General features: G+C 37.6%; 1 pseudogene; it reads left to right on the top strand.

Annotated features, from left to right (window-relative positions):
* LOC119235748 (ATP synthase subunit g, mitochondrial-like) overlaps positions 1 to 22,527 on the top strand; it is a 49,580-nt pseudogene that overhangs the window by 24,154 nt on the left and 2,899 nt on the right.

Raw genomic sequence — 22,527 nt, forward strand, 5'->3', positions numbered from 1 at the left:
TTCTCCTCTTTTTAGAGATTGGGGGGGAGGGCAAGCTAAAAATTGTGAGCTGCTACTCACAGCTTGATCTTTGGTGACCAATCCCTTTTCAGGAGCCCACCTTGTGTCACCTCATTAGGACAAAACAAGTTCCTATTACCCAAGACATTCTAAGGGATTTAAGAACTCAGTGTCAGATGCACCTATCACTTAGAAAAGTACAAAGGCCTTAGAAGCTCTGTTTCAGGACATGGTATATTACGATTTTACATTGCTATTCAAAAATAACTCAGTCTTTAAAAATCACTTGAGTGACCACTAAAGAAGATTGATTAATGACTAATAAGAATAGTTTTCGAAAAGGTATTCTGCATCACTATTAATTACAGAAAAGAAAATATTAACGAGAGAGCACATTATCCCCATTAGAATGGCTAAAATTAAAAACTCATACCACCAAATGTTGGCAAGGATGTGAAAGAACTGAATTCTCTTACATTGCTAGTAAAAGAACTTTAGAGACTTGTTTAAATGAGGTCACATTCTCCAGCTTCTGTACGGGTGTGAATCTGGGGAGGATACTATTCACCCCACTTCAAAGGATTTTAGTTTCTTCAGAGATGTGGTGAAGTAGGAATATAAAATGCAAGACACCAAGGAATGAGTTAGTGAGCACTTTTCCCCAGAACTTTGTTAGTGAAAGAGAAACAGGATTGTAGTTTGAGGCAAAAGCCACATTGACAAAGAGAGGTATGGTGATATATTAAATAGACATAGGTTAATAAATACAGACATGGACAGAGAGAGATAGCTATTAAACTTAGGCATAGTTTTTAGACACAGGTCAGGGAGACAGAAGGGAAGGTTATCAAGTACAGTGGTGGGAGGTTAGTTGAAAAGGCAATAGGACAACTGTTCCTCTGAGATAAGAAGACAACTATTTTACAGTTCCAGTAAAAGCCTGAAAAACACATGGCCGTTATTAATCATATTCTTTAGAATAATACCCTCTAGTTCCCATTGTTTTGTCTGATTTCACATTGTAGATATAGGTTATGTATTTTTAAAGTAAGCCCAGGATTGGAACCTGTATTTTCCTACTACACTGAAAGCAAGCATACTGAAAAAAAATGATAAATGGTTATTTTAATAAAAGCACTTGGTTGAATTCTAACCAATAGCAAGATGTATATGGCTATGATAACAGGTGTCCCCTTTTGGGTTATTTCTCCCCAAGTGTTACATTATTTATAAGATAGAGAAACAATGTAAGTGTCCATGGATGGATGAATGGTTAAGGAAAATGAGAGAGAGGGGTCTATATACACATGCATACCTGCATATGTATATATGTAAATACAGATATTTACATGTCACTCAAATGTGGAATCTGAAAACAAACCAACCTAACTCATGTACAGAGGACAGCTGAGTGTCAGAATTAGTGAAATGAATAAAAGTGGTCAAAAGATGCAAACTTACAGCTAGAAGAGATATAAGACCTGGGGATAAAATGTGACTAGTTAATGGTACTGTGTTGTGTATTTGAAAGTTGTTAAGAGACTAGGTCTTGAGTTCTCATCACAAGGAAAAAAAATCATAACTACGGTGATGTTAACTAAACACTGTAATTTCAGAATATGGATGTATTAGATTATACTGTATGCCTAAAACTAATGTAATTTATAAGTCCATTATAGTTTTTAATGAACTACTTACTTCTCTGCTAGAGCCTTATGGGTCTCATGGATGCAAGTTCTGTTGGTTTTCAGAGCTAGCTGTTTTGGGGGCTCATCCCTTAGGTGTAAGTCTTAAAAGTTGGATCACTGGATGTTGGGTCTAAACCCCTCATTACAGAGACACTAGGGTGAGTTCCCTCACAATTGTGTGTCATGTGCCAGAGGTGGAGTTTAAGTGTTTCTCAACTTTTTCTACCTATCTCAATATGGGTATTTTCTTATTCTTCCAAAGTGAAGGAGTCACTCATTTGGTTTCTGGATTTTGCTCTGAGGAAATTGCTCTGTGTTTAACTATATATAGATTTAGCATGACAGTGGTCAGAGTTGAATTCAGAAACCTCTTGTGTTGTCATCTTGGAATGAACTCCAGTTATTTAATTCTTAAAATCACCATTCTGATTATAAGAATATAGACAGAGGTTGTCTAAAAACACCCACCTAACAAGTGGTCACACTAGGATTTGAACCCAGGTGGTCTGCCTTGAGTCAGTGCACTAACTAAGCCCCCAGTGTCTGGAAAGGGCAGTTTTGAGACTCAGAAACCATCTTACCCTTTTGAAAACAAACCAATGGGAACAACGCTTCTGTCATTTTCAAATTCCAATGAATCTAAGTAGAGAGAAAAGAAAAGAAGCTCTTTGATCTATGCCATAGTCTGGAACCACTTCAGGCATTTGCCCTAAATATGAGTTAGAAGGGAGTCTCTCATATTTTCTAACCAAAATGACCTGCTTAGGCTATCAACTGCCCTCACAGGCACTATAGGAATCCTTTGTACATTATTCCTTTGACTAGGTATACACTCATCTAAATGAAGTTCGGTTTTATATTTGTTACTTGTTCCTATGTGGTGGTATGTACATTTAACTAGCATAGCTTTTCCTTTTGACCTAATAATAATTGACACATATAAATCTCTTAAGAATAACAAATGATTATATAAATGTGAAAATGCCTACTACGAGTGGGAATGACAAAAATCAGTTGTATACTAAGTAGTCCTTGGCTCTGTAGGAAAAAATGGGCTTACTAATGACTTGGATTGAGGAAAAAAATGTTCAGTCCCTGTGCAATGCAGAATTATAATGATTACAAAACAAAGAAGCCAATGTTTTGATTCAAAAGTAAAGTAGAAAGTGCTTATTTGTTTTTACTTTCATACTTAACAAGTGGTGTAGTTCTTCTATGTTTATTGTCTCATTTGATTACCCCCGTCCATCACTTGGAAATATGAGGAGAAAAACGTGATTTTCACAAGTGAGTTTGTTGCAGTTTAAATCTCCAAAATTAATTGGGCTCATACTAGTTTTTATTAAAAATTTTAATAGTAGGGCCTCCCCGGTGGCGCAGCGGTTGAGCGCTGGGTTGCGAAGCTGCCCGTGGCCTCTGCGGTGCCGGTTCGATCCCCGGCTGCTCCCCGGCCACCGGAGGAGGGTCCCACATGGCGCGCAGACCTCTCCTGCCGCCCGCTGCTCCCCTCAGCGGTGTACTTCGGTCCTTCTGCCTGCTCTGCTCCCCGCTCTGGCTCTGGTGAATTCTCTCACCCTCCCGCACTTCTGACTGTACCCAGTGCATGTGTAAACAGAACAAATAAATAAATAAATAAACATGCCTCTATTAAAAAAAAAAAAAAAAAATTTTAATAGTATTAATATCAGTTACATATCAATATTTTCCTATTTTAAGTAATACTGAAAATTTCTTTTCATAAGGAAATGCTTTCTTCCTAAAAAAGAAAAATTATCAATATGCTAGCAGTTTCCATGTTTCAGATGTGGTGGAGCTTAAGTTCCAAAAGAAGACATTGTTTTCTACACTAAATAGCAACACCCAGGATATAGTAATGTCAGGCTGCTATTAGGAAGTTTAGAATTCTTTTCCTGTTTTGAATGTTCAGTTTGTGGTTCATCTTGTGGATTGTTGAGTAACAACAGATTTACTTACAGACTTTTGCTTCTGGATTTCAAGTGTTAACTACTCCGCTGTAAATGTAACAGTGAAGAATACAAAGGAGCTAGTATACACCTTTTGCAATAATAAGATTTAAATACATGAAAAGATAAAATCTGAGGTGGGGTTCAGAAAAGGAGAGATTTTATAACCTCAAGTAAAGATTCTAGAAATTAAGCTAAACTTTGAAAGTTAAATAAAATTTGAGGAAGGACATTGTGTGAACAAACCAAAAAAAAAAAAAAAAATTAAAAATCCCAAAGGAATAAAAGCAAGGTGGTAGGAATGTAAAAGTCTCATTTAATTTTATTCACCATGATATATCAAAACTTTTTTCTCTGCTGAGATTTTGACTAGTGAAAGCATGCAAAGATATATAAGAAATATTTCTTAGTACTAAAAAATTCAAAAATCTGAAAATAGGAAATGATGTGGACACAACTACTACAAGACAATAGATTTCCATTAATAGAGTTTATTTTATAGCCTTTTTAAAGAATACTCAAGCAACAATCCTGGGGTGGGTAAGACTTAAGTTAAATTTTAGCTGTGCTTTGTCCTAACTACATATCCTTACGCCCCTTTGAATCTTTATTTCACCCATATCTGTCTTCCATTGTACTTCACATACAATGGAAATTCTCCACTGGCAACCTCAAGTTCCAGCAGGTCAGAGAGTGTTTCACTACCATCAGTATTAGCAAATTACTGGAACCTGGGCTAGCTTCCTATCACAAGCGTTATGTCCTGTGCTCTATAAATACCGTAAGTCTGCATTAACTCAGTGCATATTGCTGGGCTCGTTTTTTGCTGTCTTTGCCCATCCTGCCTTATCAAGTGAATTATATTCTGTTAGCCGTGACTCCTCATGAGCCACATCTGCACATACGAGTCCTTTGGAAGTAGCTCACTGAACTTCCCTAAGAGATTGTACTCCTGTCAGTTTAGTTTCCTTCAGCCTGTCACCCAGAAGGTAATCAACTTCTTGATTTGTCTAGAACTAAAGGGATTACTGGGACATGGGAAAATCCCATCTTCAGTAGGATGAGTTATTCATGCTATCACCAGCCTGGTCCAGACTCCTCCCCTCGTTGTTGAAGTCTCAGCATATCTGCAGTTTACCCTAATCTAAGTTTATCAGTCTTCTGAAGATCTGGAGGATTAGAAGATGTAATATACCTGACATCTGAATTTCTGGAATGTATTTGTGTGTGCTGAGTGAGAATAGCAAGCTAGTTTCAAATTAAAAACAATACCAGATTGCAAATTAAAACAGCCTGCCACCTAAAAATTTCAGGGACCAGAAAACCAAATGGCTTGAATGAAAAGTTTATATGATGTCATAGGTAAAGCTAAATGGTAGGTTTTAACCAAAATTTTTTTCTTGTGTTAGTATGTAAATATGCATGTATGTGTATATTTAGGTATGGGGAGAGTTAAATGCTATTTAAAAACTGGGAGGAAATCACTAGAAATAAGGTAGCAACTGAATATAACAGATAGGAAGCAGCTTAATAACTAAGAATTACTTTATTAATAGACTAGTCTCAATTTTATTTTTTAACATTAAGTCAGTCCTGGGTGCATTTTATTATGTCTCTATAAGAACCTAGTATAATATCTAATATAAATCCAAATGAAATAATTGGTTATTCCTAACTTAATACATCACTATTTCACAGGAAATTTTGAGAAGCATTGGATAATTATCAAAAATAGGGAGAGATGACTAGATGTTTTTATTTAAAACTTAAAGACAATTTATATTTTTAATGAATCTTAAATGTCTTAGGAATGTTTAATAGTCTCTTTACAACCTCATGATAATAATTTCTTGCATTTGACGACTTTGATTAAGCAGACTACAACCACTGATTTATTTGCATAAGTGGTTTAATAAGATGAAAATATCTTTTAATTGTCAATGAAATGAGTTTCATAATATAAAGGCTTTTTTTCCATTTAGAAATAATTCGCTATACTTGAGACTTTCTCATAAGAATTTCTCTGTAACGGAAATGGTACTTTCACTTTGAGGTTGCTAGCGGGATTGAAACTACCCAGTGGGAGAAATCATGTTCCTACTTGCATCTCCATTGTCATATGGACAACTAAGAAACATTTAGAAATCTGTTGGTGAACCCCAAAGTGCTTTTGTTAGTGCAATGATTTTGAGGCAAGATTGGGTTTGGGTGGTGTGGGGGATGAAAATGCAGCAGTACAGTTATAGTGGGTAGGTTTGAGCTTGTGAATCAGTTTCAGGGTACATATCAGATAATGAAAATAGTAAATTCTGAATTCACAAATTACAGGGCTTTCTAATGCCACCTTTGCAGTCCACACTCATTATTAGCACAGTACAATAGAGTTAATGCTGAAGACACAACTATTCAGCAAATATTTATAAACTGTCTTATATATGTAAAGCAGCTTTCTGATTACTAAGTCTACAGTCAAAACACCTGCCTTAGGTATATTCTAGTAGTTAACAGAGACTGAAAGAAAAATAATTGTATAGTATGTCAGCACTATTGTTAGGGGGAAAGGATGTCCTAAAGCTAATTTCATACAGGCTTTGTGGACTCCACTCGCACCCCAGGCCAAAGCCAAAGACACTGGGAACTCCAAATCCCATCACCACCCAAGGGAAGGGGGCTGGGACCTGAGGGTGGGGTTAAGCAGCCAGGTTGGTATAAAGCCAGACACATGGGCTTTGGAGGGGAATCCCCCATTTTGGCTCTCCGCCAGCTCGCAGCGTCCAGCCAGCTCTGAGAGTGACTTTGGGTTTCCAGGTCGGCGGATCAGGTAGGACGCATTAAAGACTTTATTTCCCTATTTTCTCCCTGAGTTGTACATTTTCCTTATTTCCTTTTCCCTTGTAAATAAACCTTTTATTAACCTTTTGTGTGTGCCTGTAGTGGAGTATTAATAAGTCCCTTTTAAGCGTGCGGGTGAGGACCCACAGCCAGGCAACCTGTTCAGTATCGGGGCTGCCCTATAACAGCTGGCGCCCAACGTGGTTTCCAAGCTTCACCCATTTCGGGGCTGCCCTATAACACTATGAAGAAATTAAAGCAGGTTTAGAGGCTAGGGAATGCTGGGAGTAGATGGGGCTGCTGTTTGAGATGGTGTCAAGGAAGGGCTGGAAGAAAAGTTAATATTTAAACAGAGATCTGAAGGAAGGAGAGAGTCTACCTTGAAGATATCTGAAAAGAGCTGTCCAGGCAGAGGGAACAAGTGTCAAGATCATAAGGTAGAATTGTTTGATATTCAAGAGTAATCAGGAGCTTAGTGGTAGGAGTTAGAGGGGGAAAGGCAGGAAATGAGGTCTGAGAGGCTGGGGCAAGGTGGCAGATCTTACAGTCCCTATTGGTTAAGGTAGAGATTTGGAGAATTAACTCCCGGTGAGATACCTTTGGAAGCAAAGGGTTGCACTTTTTAATTCAAAATGTAATTCAAATTTTAACTCAAACCAAATTGTCACAAGTCTTGTGTTACCTAACTAAGGGACTAATTTCTTTTTTGAATTCGTTTTTAAACTTGGATGGATCATCCTATTAACTTATTCATGTGATCTTGGGAAAGACTTGCCTGCCTGGCAATTTGGCAGGGACTCTAGTTGCCAAACTTCTCAAAACAGCTTGACTGTTTCTCAGGATTCCATCCTTCACATCTCTAAAATGTTCAGCTGACATTTTTAGCAAATCAGGGTCAATACTTTTATCAATCTAAGGCATGCTATTGATAATTTTCAAATAGTAAAAAGTCTGTTCTTTCAGCTAGAATGTTTTAGTTTGCATCATTAATGAGCATTACTTTGTACCAATTTTATTTCAGGAATTGTGCTAGGTATTGGAAATGCAAACACATGTAAAGGCTCTTTCCTCACAAAACTCTCAGTCCAGTAGATAATGCACATTTATAATTAAGCAATTATAATATGATTGGGCAGGTAACTAGTACTTAGTTGGTGCTTGTTAGATCCTTGTGAAATGGGTGTGAAGAAGTTTGGGAAAGATAGATGATTCACATTCAACCACGAACTCCATGAGGAAAAGACATTGTCTTGTTCACTAGCTTTTGGCACAGAATCTAGCAAATATAGGTGCTTAGTAAAAATTTATTGTATGTGTGAATGAGGAGATGGTTGAGCAGAGTTTGAAATAGGAATGATTTATTTGTGGAGCAGGTGCACATTGCTGGTAGAGGAACAATGTGCAAACAGTATGGAGATACAGAAAAGTGTGATTATAGTCCTTACTGGTTAAGGTAGAATTATTTGATATTCAAGTGTAACCAGGAGCTTAGTGGTGCTTTCCATTTTTATTTTATTTCCATTTTTATTTCCATTTAAAGTACCAAGTTACATTTGAGACATAATAATGGATATGTATGCTTCCTCTTGGTGTCTTTCTTATGAATTTGTATGCATCTAGAAACATCTTAGGCATTACTGATATATGTTAATATATCTTAGCCAGTTGAAATAACTTTTTTTCTGTGCAAAATCTTATTTGTTGTCCTAACTTCTTTTTTAAAAAATATATATTTTAAGCTATAACAACTCTGAAATTAGAACATTATAAAGATTAATTTGCCTGCACAAACTTAGTGGAGAAAAAAATGACATTTTGCCATGCAGGAAAATGTACTAGTTAGTCTATTAGTTGTGCAGCTAAACCTTCATCAAGGTATAACAAGCCCTGGAAGTGATTTCAACTGAATGACAAAAGAAATAGAATAAAATTCATTTAAAACTGGTTCACACCAGCTCTCCTGCATGTACTATTAACTGCTAAGATCAAGTCAAAAAACATTATTTTGAGGAGAAAGGGTTTAGTGAACCCTAGAAATTGGGTTTGATTTATGCCAGAAAATCTGCCTTTTCACTGCTTGAGATTTCTATGGAAGAAAGCCACAGTCTTTTACCAAATGGTTTCTAAGGAAACCCCTTATAGCACAGCATCTGAAAACAATTTGGTTGTTAATGAGAAATGGTTCTCACGATGGTGGGAAAGTGTTGACTGAAAGAAAAGGCTTCTAGTTTTGGCAGTAAGTCTATAAAAAGTGTTTACTGTTCCACAGTTACGTTCCTGAAATTTCTGCATAGATCAAACATTTGTAGGTTTTATTTCACAGTCATTCTTGATTGTAAATACATTTTTTAAAGAACCTAGGGCAATCGAAAATTTTTTGTGCTAAAAATGTAGGCACATGAACTTGCAAATACATTCAGAAGTTGCCTCCCAGCATCTGTGCACTCCACTGAGTTTTCCAGTCTGTTTTGGAATTCAGCATTCTAATAAAATTTGTGTGTTATTAGCATAAACTAAGTTTTAAACTAAATTGCATAAAAAGTTGTAATTCTAAAATCCTACAATACAGTAGGGTATTTATAATTGTTAAATCTGTTTTTAAAATGTATTCTGCAGTGTCCCACGAACTGTATTTATTTTACTTTTTAAGTTTTCCATCAAAACAAATAAATCAATTGCAATATTTTAATGATAATCCTTTCATAATAACTTCAAGATTAAATTTTATTATTGAATGAAGCGCTAAACCTTGTAGTTAAAAAAATAAGCTCTAGATATACACTAATTCCTGTTGATGTATTTATTGAAGTCAGATTCCAAAATAACCATAACTATATTTTCTCAATATACTATAAGTAATGAAATCAAAAGAAAAAGCTCACACGGCAATTTGAAATGACTTTCATTTATAGTATATTCAGAAACATAAATGAATATATAGTAAGAACCAAATAAGTGACCAGGAAAGTATTTAGGAATATTTCTTGTCGTTGGAGCTCCGTGAGTCTGTAAAAATATAACTCAGTTAAGTGACTTGAAAGCCTGTGAGGTCATATTCTGCCCCATGGTTGCCACCCGTCCATCTGTCCCCCAGTATGTTTTCGGTTTTAGACTTTTGTATAAAGCAGAGTTGCCAAGAGTCTTCTTGTTGTCCTCAGTTGTTTTCCTCATTTGACCTCCACCTCCTTTCTCTTTCTTCTCTGTTCTTTGAACTTCCTCCACTTGGGGCAGCTGCTTTCATTTGCAGCTCAGCTTTGGGCAGGGAAATAATTCTGCCAATGAAAACAGGAAAAATAAGAAAACAAGAATGATTGTAAGTGCTTTGCATGTGTTGCAGCTCTTGGACTATCCACGTTGGGGTCTTTCCACACATTGGGTGGCACACTGGGAAGGGATCTGCTTTTGGAGACTGGTCCAAAGTGATCAGATATCTAAAGAACCTTCCGCCCCCATCTAAGAATCAACAAATACAGAAATTGCTTGTGTTGGAAGAAGTTGGAAGGTGTTATATTTCATGGTTACTCACCCACTTCTTCCTCTGAGAGCATATAGTCTCCTTTCAGTTTGGTGAAATCTCTACTGCTGTCAATACTACCTGGTTACAATAATAATTTTTATATTATTTTTGATTATGATGTTTTAGAGGGAGGGAATATGAACTTCTTTTTTTCTCTCCTTCACTCCCTACAAAACCAGAAACTTTTCTGTTTAACATTAGCAGAGTGGTAGTTGATCGAGAAGCATAATATTTCATGAATATCAGTTCTTGAATGGAATGAAGAAAAAATCCTTTCTGAATCTAACAGCAAACAAACATGTTATAGTTGCTGTTGTTCAATATGCTTGATTGTTGAGGTTTAGTGAGCGTTGTTTTGAGTGGCCAATAAAGAGAAGAGATGTAATTCTTTGTTGATAAAACATCAGGTTGGTCGAGTGACAGTGGCCTCAGATTGATATGCCCAATAGAAATGTCACTTCTGCTCAGGCACATTTTACTTCTTTCTACTTCTTTTCTTCTTTTTTTTTTTCCACCAGAAAGGTATCCACCACAGGACTGCAGGATATCTCACACATAAGGCAACAAATCTAACTGGGCAGCTGTAGACCTCTGGGTTAGATTTCAAAAAGAATATTTGTCTTTATTTCCATGACTATCTTGCACCTCACAATAACAAATATATAGCTGACTGAAGAAATTGCCCAAGTGAAATATTTCCTTCCTTTAACCTTATCCGAGTGCCATTAGTTGTTACTAGAACTGAACATGTAAAGGGCGGGAAGCATACAAGAGCTGTAAACAAGTGTGTGTGTAAAAAGGAATGATTGTTATTTGCTGAGCAGAGATCCATGTAAAGGAGTGGATCCCAGTTCCCTGTCTTGGAAAAACTTTAAATAGTTACAGTCTTAAGATAAATGCAATTCAGAATATTCTAAGTATTTATTATAATTAGACTTCTAGTGACTGACTGCAGAGATAAATCAGATCCTGCTCGTGAAGCAGCTCACAGCCTAGACTCGTGACAACCTCTCTCCTCCTCAGAATGTGGATCATTTCCCCAAATCTAAGTTTCATTGAGCAGTGATCTCTTTTAGTCCCTTAACAAAGCTCTAATGAAGCCCTCATTTTGTGATAAAATGCAGACGCCATGGGATACAGTCATGAATAAGACAAGAGATCTGTCTCATAGAAGAACCCAGTCTAGAGGATGAGAGGGACATGTCAAAGACAAATTGTTTTTTTTTTATATATATATATAAATGAGCACCTAATAATCTTTCTGGAACACTGAGTTTCTGAAATTGATAGATCTTGCCTGTTAAATGAAAATACACATGAAGTGCTTAGTAGAGTACCTGGCAGATTGAAAGCACTCAGATGCTGTTAACTATCTCTGTCTTCATTGTCACCTTCACCTTTCCTATTTCTTTCTTCTTAATGCCAATATTAAGTATAAAATCTAGTCCTTCCATATTTAATGTCTTTTGACTCTCACTAACAAATGTATTTTCTAAGTGAAATAAAACTCCTGTGTGTGAGCATTCTGTTATCACTTATGTTCAGATCCTAAACAGCACATGCAGTGATCAACATAAAGGTGCTTAACAATTTGGTAACAGTGAGAATATGGAAGACCTTTCCTTCTACTTGTATATTTCCAAAAAAGAAGCTTTTCTCTTTTTTTTTTTTTTTTTTTTTGGAGAACAAGTTCTGAACTTTATAATGAAACTTATTTAAACAAGGTATAATTTAGTGGGTTTTGCTCTGGGTGGCTGGCTGATGCTATCATGACTATTCAGGTAACTTTTAGAACAAAATTTCTCAACCTCAGCACTAATGACATTTTGAACCCTTTTGCCCTTTATTGTGGGGAGCTGTTCTATAAGTTTAAGATGTTTGGCAGCCCCCCCCCCCACATACTGGTAACAGCCAAAAATGATTGCCAAAAGTCCCCCAGTGGAAAAAATTGCTGCCAAATTGAGAACCACTGCTTTTGGTCATCTGGCCACTGATTTTAATCCAAGGGAGTGATGCAATTTGACCATGACATGGGTTTTATTCCAGTAGGTTATGTCTTCAGTCAGCAGTGCCTAATTTGCTTTAGATTCACAAAACTGTGAGGAGTAAGATGGTCCTTGCTCTGAAGTCACTCATTAATCTTAACAATTTATAAATTAAATTGATACTTCAGATTTTATAAGCATGCCAGATGATGTATAGTAGTACTTTGAAGCAGTATTTTGAGCTTCTCACCTAGCTGCAATAAATATCCCCAATCAGAGATCATAAAGTGGTATCAAATTCTCTACAAAGGAGTATACAACTGCTTATAATTTTTAAAAAAACTTTTCAATTTTCCTTTTTTTAAATATTGTTTGATTCCTGTGAATGGAATAAATTGAAATTCATTGCTTTGTTTTACAACTGGGATACTTAACTATTATTAATGGTTATTAAACTCTTTTCTAAAGCAACAGTTGTGTTATGAATTTGGGGGATAGTAACAGCATCTGTCCTGATACACAGAGTTCTTATTGTCCAGACAGCTGTCCACACTCTGGACATTTGTACATGCACTTTCAAGTTTAAAACAATAATTGTGTGATGTTGAAAAGATCTGTGTAACTGAAGCTAAGCCTAGTGTTCAGATCACTATTAAATAAAAACCTTAAAAATAACAAATAATTTTAGAGCCTATAATTATTATGATTAATCTAAAACCAAGTATAGAGTAACAGACAACACAGCATTTAATATTGCATTTGAACTGATAGAATATTGGGACACTTTAATTAAACAGTAATAAAAGAATTATTTTAGGTATTGCATCTCCCTGGCATTTGTCTAGTGCTTTGTAAATGCCAGATGATTCAACTCTTAATTCATAAAACTGTATTGAGAATCTGAGTTTTGTCATTTTCTATGTATTACTAGTACAGAAAATTTAAGAATACCTGTTGTTTTTAATTTAATATTTCCTTTATTATTTCAGGCTTTTCTATTAAGATTTTCATTTTACAGATCTAGCATGGTATGTGTGTGTGTGTGTGTGTGTGTGTGTGTGTGTGTGTACATAAGCTACTATTTATTGAGTGCTTACCAAATGCCAGGAACCATGCTAAACACCTTAAAATAATAAAGCATTTAGTCTGAGAACCTCATGCAGAGTTACACAGTGAGTTCCAGAAGCTGAATCTGAACTCATTTGCTTGGCACCAAAATTGTTGTTCTTACCCATTCTACCATTGCTCCCTTTAGCACTGTATGGGCATGAAAAGAAATGCAAACTTCATGTAAAATAACTAAATTGGACTGTTACACAAATCATGAGAAAATCAATGCAACATGATTAAGACTGAAACCATAAAACCTCTAGAATAAAACAGGGGGAAAGCTTCTTGATATTGGTTTGGGCAGTGATTTTTAGATATAACATACAAATCACGGTGACCAAAAGAAAAAGTTAGGACTACATCAAACTAATAAAGTGTCTCTATAGTGGCAAAGGAAACAAATAACAAAACAAAAAGGCTACCTATGAAATGAGAAAAAATATTTGCCAGTCATATATTATTAAGGGGTTAATATCTAAAATATGCAAGGAATTCATACTACTCAATAGCAAAAAATGCAAATAACCTTTTGAAATGGACAAAAGTCCTGAATCAATGCTTTCTCAAAGAAGACATACAGATGGCCAACAGGTACAGGAAAAGATGCCTAATATCACTCAGGGAAAAGCAAATCAAAACCCCAATGAGATATCACCTTTCAGGTGTTATAATAGCGAGGATGTGGAGAAAAGGGAACATGTGCACTGTTGGTGGGAATGTAAATAGGAAATAAATATAGAGGTTCCTCAAAAAAATTTACTTTTTTTTTAAAGATTGATATATTTATACAAGAACTGATGTATAGTCAGAGGTGTGGGAGGGTGAGAGAATTCACCAGAGACAGAGTGGGGAGCAGAACAGGCAGATACACCAAAGACACTGCTGAGGGGAGCAGCGGACGAGGTAGGAGAGGTCTGCCATGCCATGTGGGTATCTCCCTGGCCGGCCAGGGATCGAACCCACACTCTAAAGGCTGCGGACAGCTTCACAGCACTGTGCTCAACCTGCTGTGCTACCGGGGAGGCCCCTCCTCAAAATATTTTAAATAGAACTATTAAATAATTCAGCAATTCCACTTGGGGTATAGAGCCAAAAGAAATGAATTAATCTCTCAAAGAGATAGCTGTATTCCCATGTTCACTGAAAATTATTCCCAATATCCAAGATATGGAAGCAAAGAGTGTCCACCAATAGATGAATCAATAAATGAAATGAAGTATATGTTATTCAGTTATAAAAATGAGAGAAAATTTTCCATTCGCAACAACATGCATGAACCTGGAGGACATGATGCTATGTGAAATCAGACAGACTCAGAAAGAGAGATGTTGTATGATCTCACTTGTATATGAAATCTAAAAAGTTGAGCTCATAGGACCATTGAGTTGAATCATGGTTGCCTGGGGCAGGGGAGAAGGGGAGTTGTTGATCAATGGGTACAAACTTAGTTACAAGATGAACAGATTCTGGGGAATCTGATGATTATAGTTAATTATACTGTGTTATATGCTTAAAATTTACTAAGATATTAATTTTTCTTACGACTTACCAAATACATGGTAACCATGTGTTAATTAACTTGATGTGGTAATCATTTCATTTTGTATACCTATATTATACCTAAATAATCCCATTGTACACCTTTAAAAACTCATGTTCTATGCCCTAAATATATACAATGTTTATTTGTCAATCATAGCTCAATAAGTCTAGAAAAAAAATTGTACTTTTTATCCAGGCTATTTGTTGCTTTGCAATGATGGTTTATATATTTTGGTTTTTGCAATTTGAAAACACTAGGAGGCTTTTGACTTGTTTGAAATAAAGCCCAATGATTTATCCTATCTATTATAGAAAAAGAGTAAAGTAGATTTTTTCTAATTTCCAAACCTCTTTGAAAGATTTCTCTGTTGCCACAATTTGTCCTCTCTCCTCAAAAAGGTAAGAAATGTAGAACGGGTATACACAACCTAACATTATTTAAATGTTAATCATAGCGCTGTTCTGAAGTAATTGTACTTTACGTAATTTGAGATAATTGACTTTCTGTTTGTTATAGCTTGGTATGAACTACATGGTAATAGAAAATTTAAAGTTAATAGAAAATTTTTATAATGAAAACTATCGTGATATATTTACTTACATTTTATACAGTAATGACCTTTTATTGCTCCCCAGAAAATAGCATTTAGCTTACATTATAGGGCTGGGTATGTGTTAGAATTTGCTTGTTTTGGAGATAATTTATATTGCATATTAGCAGGAGAAGGAGCATGAGAAAGATAAAAGTGTATCATATTCTATGAAAAATTGATTCTATAAACATTCAAACTTAAAAACTAGATAGTATGTCAGTAGTTCATTTACGAAACTAGGAGTGGGGAATGCTAACACTACTATTACCATCCTCGTTTTCAGATGAGGAAACTCAAACACTGAGAAGTTTATTTGGTATTGCCTCTCAGGCTTTTAAGTATTTGGTTGAAAAAAAGTGATTTCTTATGAAGTTTCACGTGTAGGGAAAAGCATGACATTGCCAGACTCTCAGGATAGAACCACATCAGACAAGTACTAGGAACATGGGGTGGCCCATTAATTGGAGATGGCATTCCTGTGTCAACTGTTTGCTCTAGACACCCCAGTAATTTACTCATCCATCTCTTTCTCTTGTTTTAAACTGGGTGTAATGAGAATGAATTCCATAACATAACTAGATTGAGCATACCTAGATTGAGCATTCATTTAATTCTTATGAGTCTCATTTTTCTTGTCACCCAGTTGGTTGGTAAGCCAATCAGTTTTCTTTACTTTTGTATCAAGATGTCTCTGCGCTCTGCAGAGTATAACGGATTACTGTCGTACAACTTCTCTGCATTTCTCTTGTTTGAGAAGCAGAAACCAGTTACTTTTTTTAGGTTTTCTAAGTTATTTTCTGTTGTTTTTGTTGTTTAACTACAATAACTCTAGAAACCACCACTTCTGGTTTCTCTTTTTTCACTTTGACTCTAGAGGGAAAGACAGGGTGCACCTAAGTCTTAAATGTGGGCTCTGTAGTATGCTCGGAGCCAAAATAAGGTTCATGGCCTGCTTGGATGGTATAACGTGGGGTGAGTCATGCTAGGCCTTTTCAGAAAAATGTGGGGGATGGGAAAGATTGGGGTGGCCTTACTCTGAAACGGATGGGTCACGATATTAAGGAATCCTGAATGTATGGGTAATGATGCTCGAGAGAACGGGTGTCTGCAGCATCCACCAGGGCCAAATCATTGCCTTTTTTTGTAAATAAATTTTTATTAGAACATAGGCCCACCCATTTGTTTTTTTTTTTTAAGATATATTTATTTATGCATACAAGAGCTGGGGTGCAGGCCACAGATGTGGGGGGGGGTAAGAGGATTCACCAGAGACAGAATGGGGAATAGAACAGGCGGATCTACTGAAATACACTGCTGAGGGGAGCAGCAGGTGAGACAGGAGAGGTCTGCTGTGCCGGCCGTGTGGGTCACCTCCTTGCTTGGGGATCGAACTCCTGCTGCAGTGGCTGCAGATAGCTTCATAGTGCTGAGACTTAACCCCTTGCGCCACCAAGGAGGCCCCCAGGCCCACCCATTTGTTTAAGTATTATCTGTCACAGCTTTAGCACTGTAACTGCAGATTGAATGCCTATGATGGCAGACCCTCTGGCCTTCAAGGCCTAAAATATTTACCATTTGGCCTTTGATAGAAAAAGTTTGCCAATACCTGCTCCACAGTAAGGAGGACATCAGATGAGATTCTAAAACAGCTGCTCATTGAACTAGGGTTTAGAACACATGGTTCAGGTTCCACTATTATAACCAGATAGAAGATTTAGGATAACCAGTTCTCAAGTGAAAAGAACTATGTCTAGGGCAGAACCGCAAGTCCTACAGGACTGTTAAAAAAGGTGAGGAGGAAGGTGCAGTGCTGGTAGCCAGGGTTCATCCTTGATACTCAGTGGATCTGCAATCTGATGGGTATACATTCAAACTAGACTTTGTCTTGGGTCACCAGATTCAGGATCTTAGGAAAATGTAACTTTTCTCCACTTTTTTTTTTTTTATCTTGTTTTTCTTCTTTTTTTTTTTTTTAAGATTTAATTATTTATTTATACAAGCACTGGGTACAGTCAGAAGCGCGGGAGGGTGAGAGAATTCACCAGAGCCAGAGCGGGGAGCAGAGCAGGCAGAGGAACCGAGGTACACTGCTGGGGGGAGCAGCAGACGGCAGGGGAGGTCTGTGCGCCATGTGGGACCCTCCTCTGGTGGCCGGGGAGCAGCCGGGGATCGAACCGGCGCCGCAGAGGCCGCGGGCAGCTTCGCAACCCAGCGCTCAACCGCTGCGCCACCGGGGAGGCCCAACTTTTCTCCACTTTTAAGATATAGGACCCTAACTCTAGAATTTCTCCTTGTGGGAACTCAGATATTGTTAGGAAGTAGGGCTTTTGATAGGAATACTTCCTTCCAGCCCAGGACTAGTGTCAGGGAGGAGAGAAACACTTTGTTGGTGAGAAATGAATTGGCTATATTAGAACTTTTCCTGTATTTAATGAGAAAAAGAGAAAGAAAGCAATAAAATCTCCTACAGCCTACCAGCCTGGGGAGTGTTTTTCTTTTTTTCTATGTTACTCAAAACTTCAAAGGTTCACAGTTCCTGAAAAGGGGTCCTTTTCTCCTGGCTATCTGTGACTTGCAGCATGCTTATTTGAGTCTTTCAACAGAATGATCTGCTTGACTACTCCCATAGCCCAAATGAATTGTTTCTCTGTGTTTTTATTTCATTTTCAAAGTACCTTGCCATATATTACAATGATAAATGTACATATATTCTTCCCCTAAACTGTACATTATTTGAGAACATTTAGCCTTAGTTATCTAAATATCTCCTGAGTGCTATATAATGAATACTTAAGTATAATGCCTATTGTCTTAAATGGAATTTAATTAAGTGAGGTTTGTATATCCTTTTAGGACTATAGTAGATACAACGTAATTTTGCTTTTTTCCTTCTAACCCATGGTCCCTGTAGTACATAAATCAAATTGCTCCACACAGCACATCCTCCTTCTTAATTTGACTTACCCAACTCCCCTTCCTCTGCCACCCACTCTCCTCCCCCCCCAACCGTAAACAATAGCTGATTAAATACCCCAGAGGGCACTCAGCCATTGAGGGTACTGTGGTTGTAAGAAACAGAAATGTGGGCCTCCCCAGGGGCACAGCGGTTGTGCGCTGGGTTGCGAAGCTGCCTGCAGCCTCTGCAGCGCTGGTTCGATCCCTGGGCGAGGGTCCCACATGGCATGCAGACCTCTCCTGCAGTGCCCGCTGCTCCCCTCAGCAGTGTATTTCTTTGGCTGCCTGTTCTGCTCTCCGCTCTGGTTCTGGTGAATTCTCTCACCCTCTCCCGCTTCTGACTGTACTCCAGTGCTTGTATAAATAAATATTTAAAAAAAAGAAAAGAAACAAAAATGTGTGTACACAGTGGAGACTATCTAGTACAGAACTGCTGAGGCATTTAACAGAATTGAAGGTGTCATGGAAAGCATTAAACAAACTGGCTTCGGGAGGTCGAAACAAGGATAATTCTGAGGATTCCAGCATGGAGAGCTCATGAACACTTTGTCCCAGGCACCTCCACCTAAGAACCAAATTCCTAAGAATCTGTTAATGCAACTTGATTCAAGAGTTCAATCCTGTGATTAGGAAGCAATTTCTTTTCTTGTTCAATAGAAAATTGGGCATATTAAGGTACAGAGAAACAGGTAGTAGACAAATAAAACAAAACCAGGTATTACCTGAAGAATTTATCCAAGGACAGACTCAGTCACCAAGATTGAGAATTTAGAGACAAAACCCCCGCACACAGTGGATGAGTGATTTTGGGTTTAACATGAAGACTAAGACTGGGGCCACAATGGAGAAGTAAAGGAAACTGAGGAAGCACTGAAAGAGAGAAGCAAAGGTGAGAGAAAAGACTGGTCGTCAAGTCCCTAAAAGATGAATAAGGTGGCTTCATTTCCTGTTGCCTTTTCCTTTTCTTGAGCCTACCAATGTGTGGTTATTTTCCTTGCATTCACTGGGTTCTAAGATATCTGTTTAAGTTGGTTTAGTGATTGCCTTGTGTTCTGGATTTTTCAGCTACAGAATAATTGCAATTAGATTCTCTTCATCAGGAAATGCAAATGGCCAACAGGCATATGAAAAAATGTTCAACATCACTTGTAATCAGGGAAATGCAAATCAAAACTACCATGAGATACCATCTTACACCAGTGAGAATGGCACATATTAAAAAAACTAGCAACAACAAATGTTGGCGAGGGTGTGGAGAAAAAGGAACTCTTCTGCACTGTTGGTGGGAGTGCAAACTGGTCCAACCACTATGGAGAGCTGTGTGGAGATTTCTGGACCTGCTAAACATAGAGCTTCCATATGATCCAGCAATTCCACTCCTAGGTATTTACCCAAAGGACACAAAAACATCAATTCCAAAGAGCACCTGCACCCCTATGTTTATAGCAGCACTATTTACAATAGCTAAGCTATGGAAACAACCCAAATGCCCAAAAATAGATGACTGGATCAAGAAGATGTGGTACATTATTTATGTAACATATAATAATCACACAGCTCTGCATATGTGGTAAGTAATAAATATTTGCTTAATGAAAACATGTACAGATTAACCAGGAAATAGCTCTCTGCAGCCTTTAGCATTAAAGGACATGTGGGAAAAGAGGTGCTGCCCTCTCTTTTAGCAGAAGTTTTGATAGAGATGATTTCACTTGACGAGGTCTTCTTTCTCTTTTCTCCCCAGAATGACACAGTCTCAGAAATCTTCTTTAATCTTGAATATGTCCATTAAGAAGAGCTTCGTCAAGGGCTACAGAAGTACACACTGTAAAGAAGCTTTGCTGAGCCCCTACTGGTGAGTAAAGTGAGAATAGAAGTTTCTAGGCAGCCCCTGGATGCTGTGCCCAGTTTGGCCTGAATTGGTGTCATGTGGGCAGAAATGCAGGCCGAAGTGCAAATAGAGCCAAGAACCAGTCTCCTTAGTACCTCAGTTCTCTCTTCTTTGCTAGGTTTCTGTATGTCCTTTGTAGTCCAACGTGTAAATTATTTTGAGGGGCTCTCCACTCCCAGCCAATCTAGATATAAATTAATTCTCTTTCTAAGGTAGGAAGAATACTAATGAACTTTTAAATATTGATCTTTAAATATCTCATGGGTCAAATAATTAGAAATTTCTCTCATTAAAATCTTTTGCCTATGTGGTTCTGAAGCTATCGCATTTGATTACAGTTTGCTTCTCTGTTGTTGCCCAGCTATGAACTTGGCACTTTCAGGAGACTGATCTATGTGGGTTTTTTTAAAGATTTATTTATTTATGCATATAAGAACTGGGGTACAGGCCAGAGCTGCAGGGTGGAGGTGTGTGAAAGGATTCACCAGAGACAGAATGGGGAACAGACAGGCAGTCTGACTAAAATACACTGCTGAGGGGAGCAGTGGGCAAGACAGGAGCGGTGTGCTGCACCATGTGGGTAGCTCCCTGACTGGCCAGGGATCGAACTCATGCTGCAGGGGCTGCGGACAGCTTGCGCCACCAGGGAGGCCCTGATCTGTGGTTTAAACAATAACAACGACAAAAAAAAAGTTGACAAATGGATAAATTTAACCAAAAAAAAAAAAAAAAAAGAGAGAGAGAGAGAGAGAGAGAGATAGATGATGACAGTTATTTAACTCTTAGTGTAGTCATAATGAGACAGGATAATGCATAAGTCAAAGACCACACAAATGATCAATGGTAAGTATCAAGAGGGCGTGGAGGAAGTGGGTTGCGAACTTTTTTTCTGCCAACTGTTTAGTGTCTTGTCTTGCCTTTTAAAAAGCCATTTTTAAAAAAGCACATGAACACCTGATGTATTCAGGGACAACAGTAACAACAAAAAAATAGGTTGGTTGAAATATGCATGACTTCATCTTTTTTCCTTTTGCAGAAACTTGCTCTCTCCACCAAATCTTTTCTTTTCTCTCAAATGTTATTATTTCATGTCATGGTGTCAAGCTTAGTCTATTGGAAATTCCTATGTCCTCTGTAATTTGGGTTTTAAACAACATATCATTTACCCTGTTATTAAAAAAAAAATTTCGCTGCCTTCCCTGAAGGAGACTGTCTGACATCCTTAATATTTTTTTGTGTAGAAACTGAGATGAAAGAATAGATAAACCTAGGTAATTTCAGTGTCCGAAGCTTCTTTAAAATGTGAGGTTCATGTCAATGGGTTAAAAAAAAAAGTTGGGTTTGTTCTGAATATCCTCACTGGGGCTCATTGTGCATAAAAGGAACCACAGCCCATTTGCAAGGCCCTGAATGAACTCCATTCATTCTGTACTTGGAAATGTCTCTTCAACCACAAAGAGAAACAATAGTTATAACCTAATTTCTTTGGCGCCAATATTAGTAGATGAAAAGCCAAAAAAAAAAAAAAGTCATCACGAAAACTCTAGTAACTTCCTTAGTGATTATATAATTCTGTATTCATTGATCATGTTTGTATATTTTAATATGCACTTTAAAAAGATAACAAAGTGGTATGGCAATGCTGTAATATCACATTTCATGCATTGAGCAGTCTTAAAAATGAAGAGCTCCCAAGTCATTTGCTCATTTGTTTCTAAAATATTTTTTTTTTTAAAAGAAATACTAACATGTACCCTGAGACTTTAAGAGGAAAAACTTTGTGTTTTTAATTTCTGTACTTTAAAGTGTGATGAGAATTCAGAACCACAGTTTTGTAAACTTTTTTTTTTTAAGATTTATTTATTTATACAAGCACTAGGGTACAGGCCAGAGGCTGGGTGTGTGTGTGTGTGTGTCTGTGTGTCTTTGTGTGTGTGTCTGTGTGTGTGTGTGTGAGAGAGAGAGAGAGAGAGAATTCACTGGAGACAGGCAGGGAACAGAACGGGCAGAAGGACAGAAATGCACTGCTGAGGGGAGCAGCGGGAGCGACAGGAGAGGTCTGAGCACCATGTGGGACCCTCGCTGGTCGGCAGGGATCAAACGGGCGCTGCAGAGGCTGTGGACAGCTTCACAGCGCTGCCCTCAACCCGCTGCGCCACCAGGGAGGCCCCAGAACCACAGTTTTGTTAGGTAAATGCAATAATCACTTCTTGTATTTACCTACAGAAGTCTATGGAGGTGTACATCTGGAAGTAGAGGCAGTGAAGAGCATATTGTAGGGTGTATGGTTTTCAGGCTTTTCTGCCCTCCTGCCATTAGGATTGCCCTGCCTGGTGGGGAACCTGCATTTTGTTACTTTGTTATAAATTATGTAGTTTACTTCTGTGGCCATGGTAGCAGGATTGAGATATTCTGGAAGAGAAGCAGAGGCAGGAGAGAGAAGGGGAGAA

This window comes from Talpa occidentalis, unplaced genomic scaffold (genome assembly GCF_014898055.3).
Source record: "Talpa occidentalis isolate TD23 unplaced genomic scaffold, MPIMG_talOcc4v2.1 talOcc4.9, whole genome shotgun sequence".
Lineage (NCBI taxonomy): Eukaryota > Metazoa > Chordata > Mammalia > Eulipotyphla > Talpidae > Talpa > Talpa occidentalis.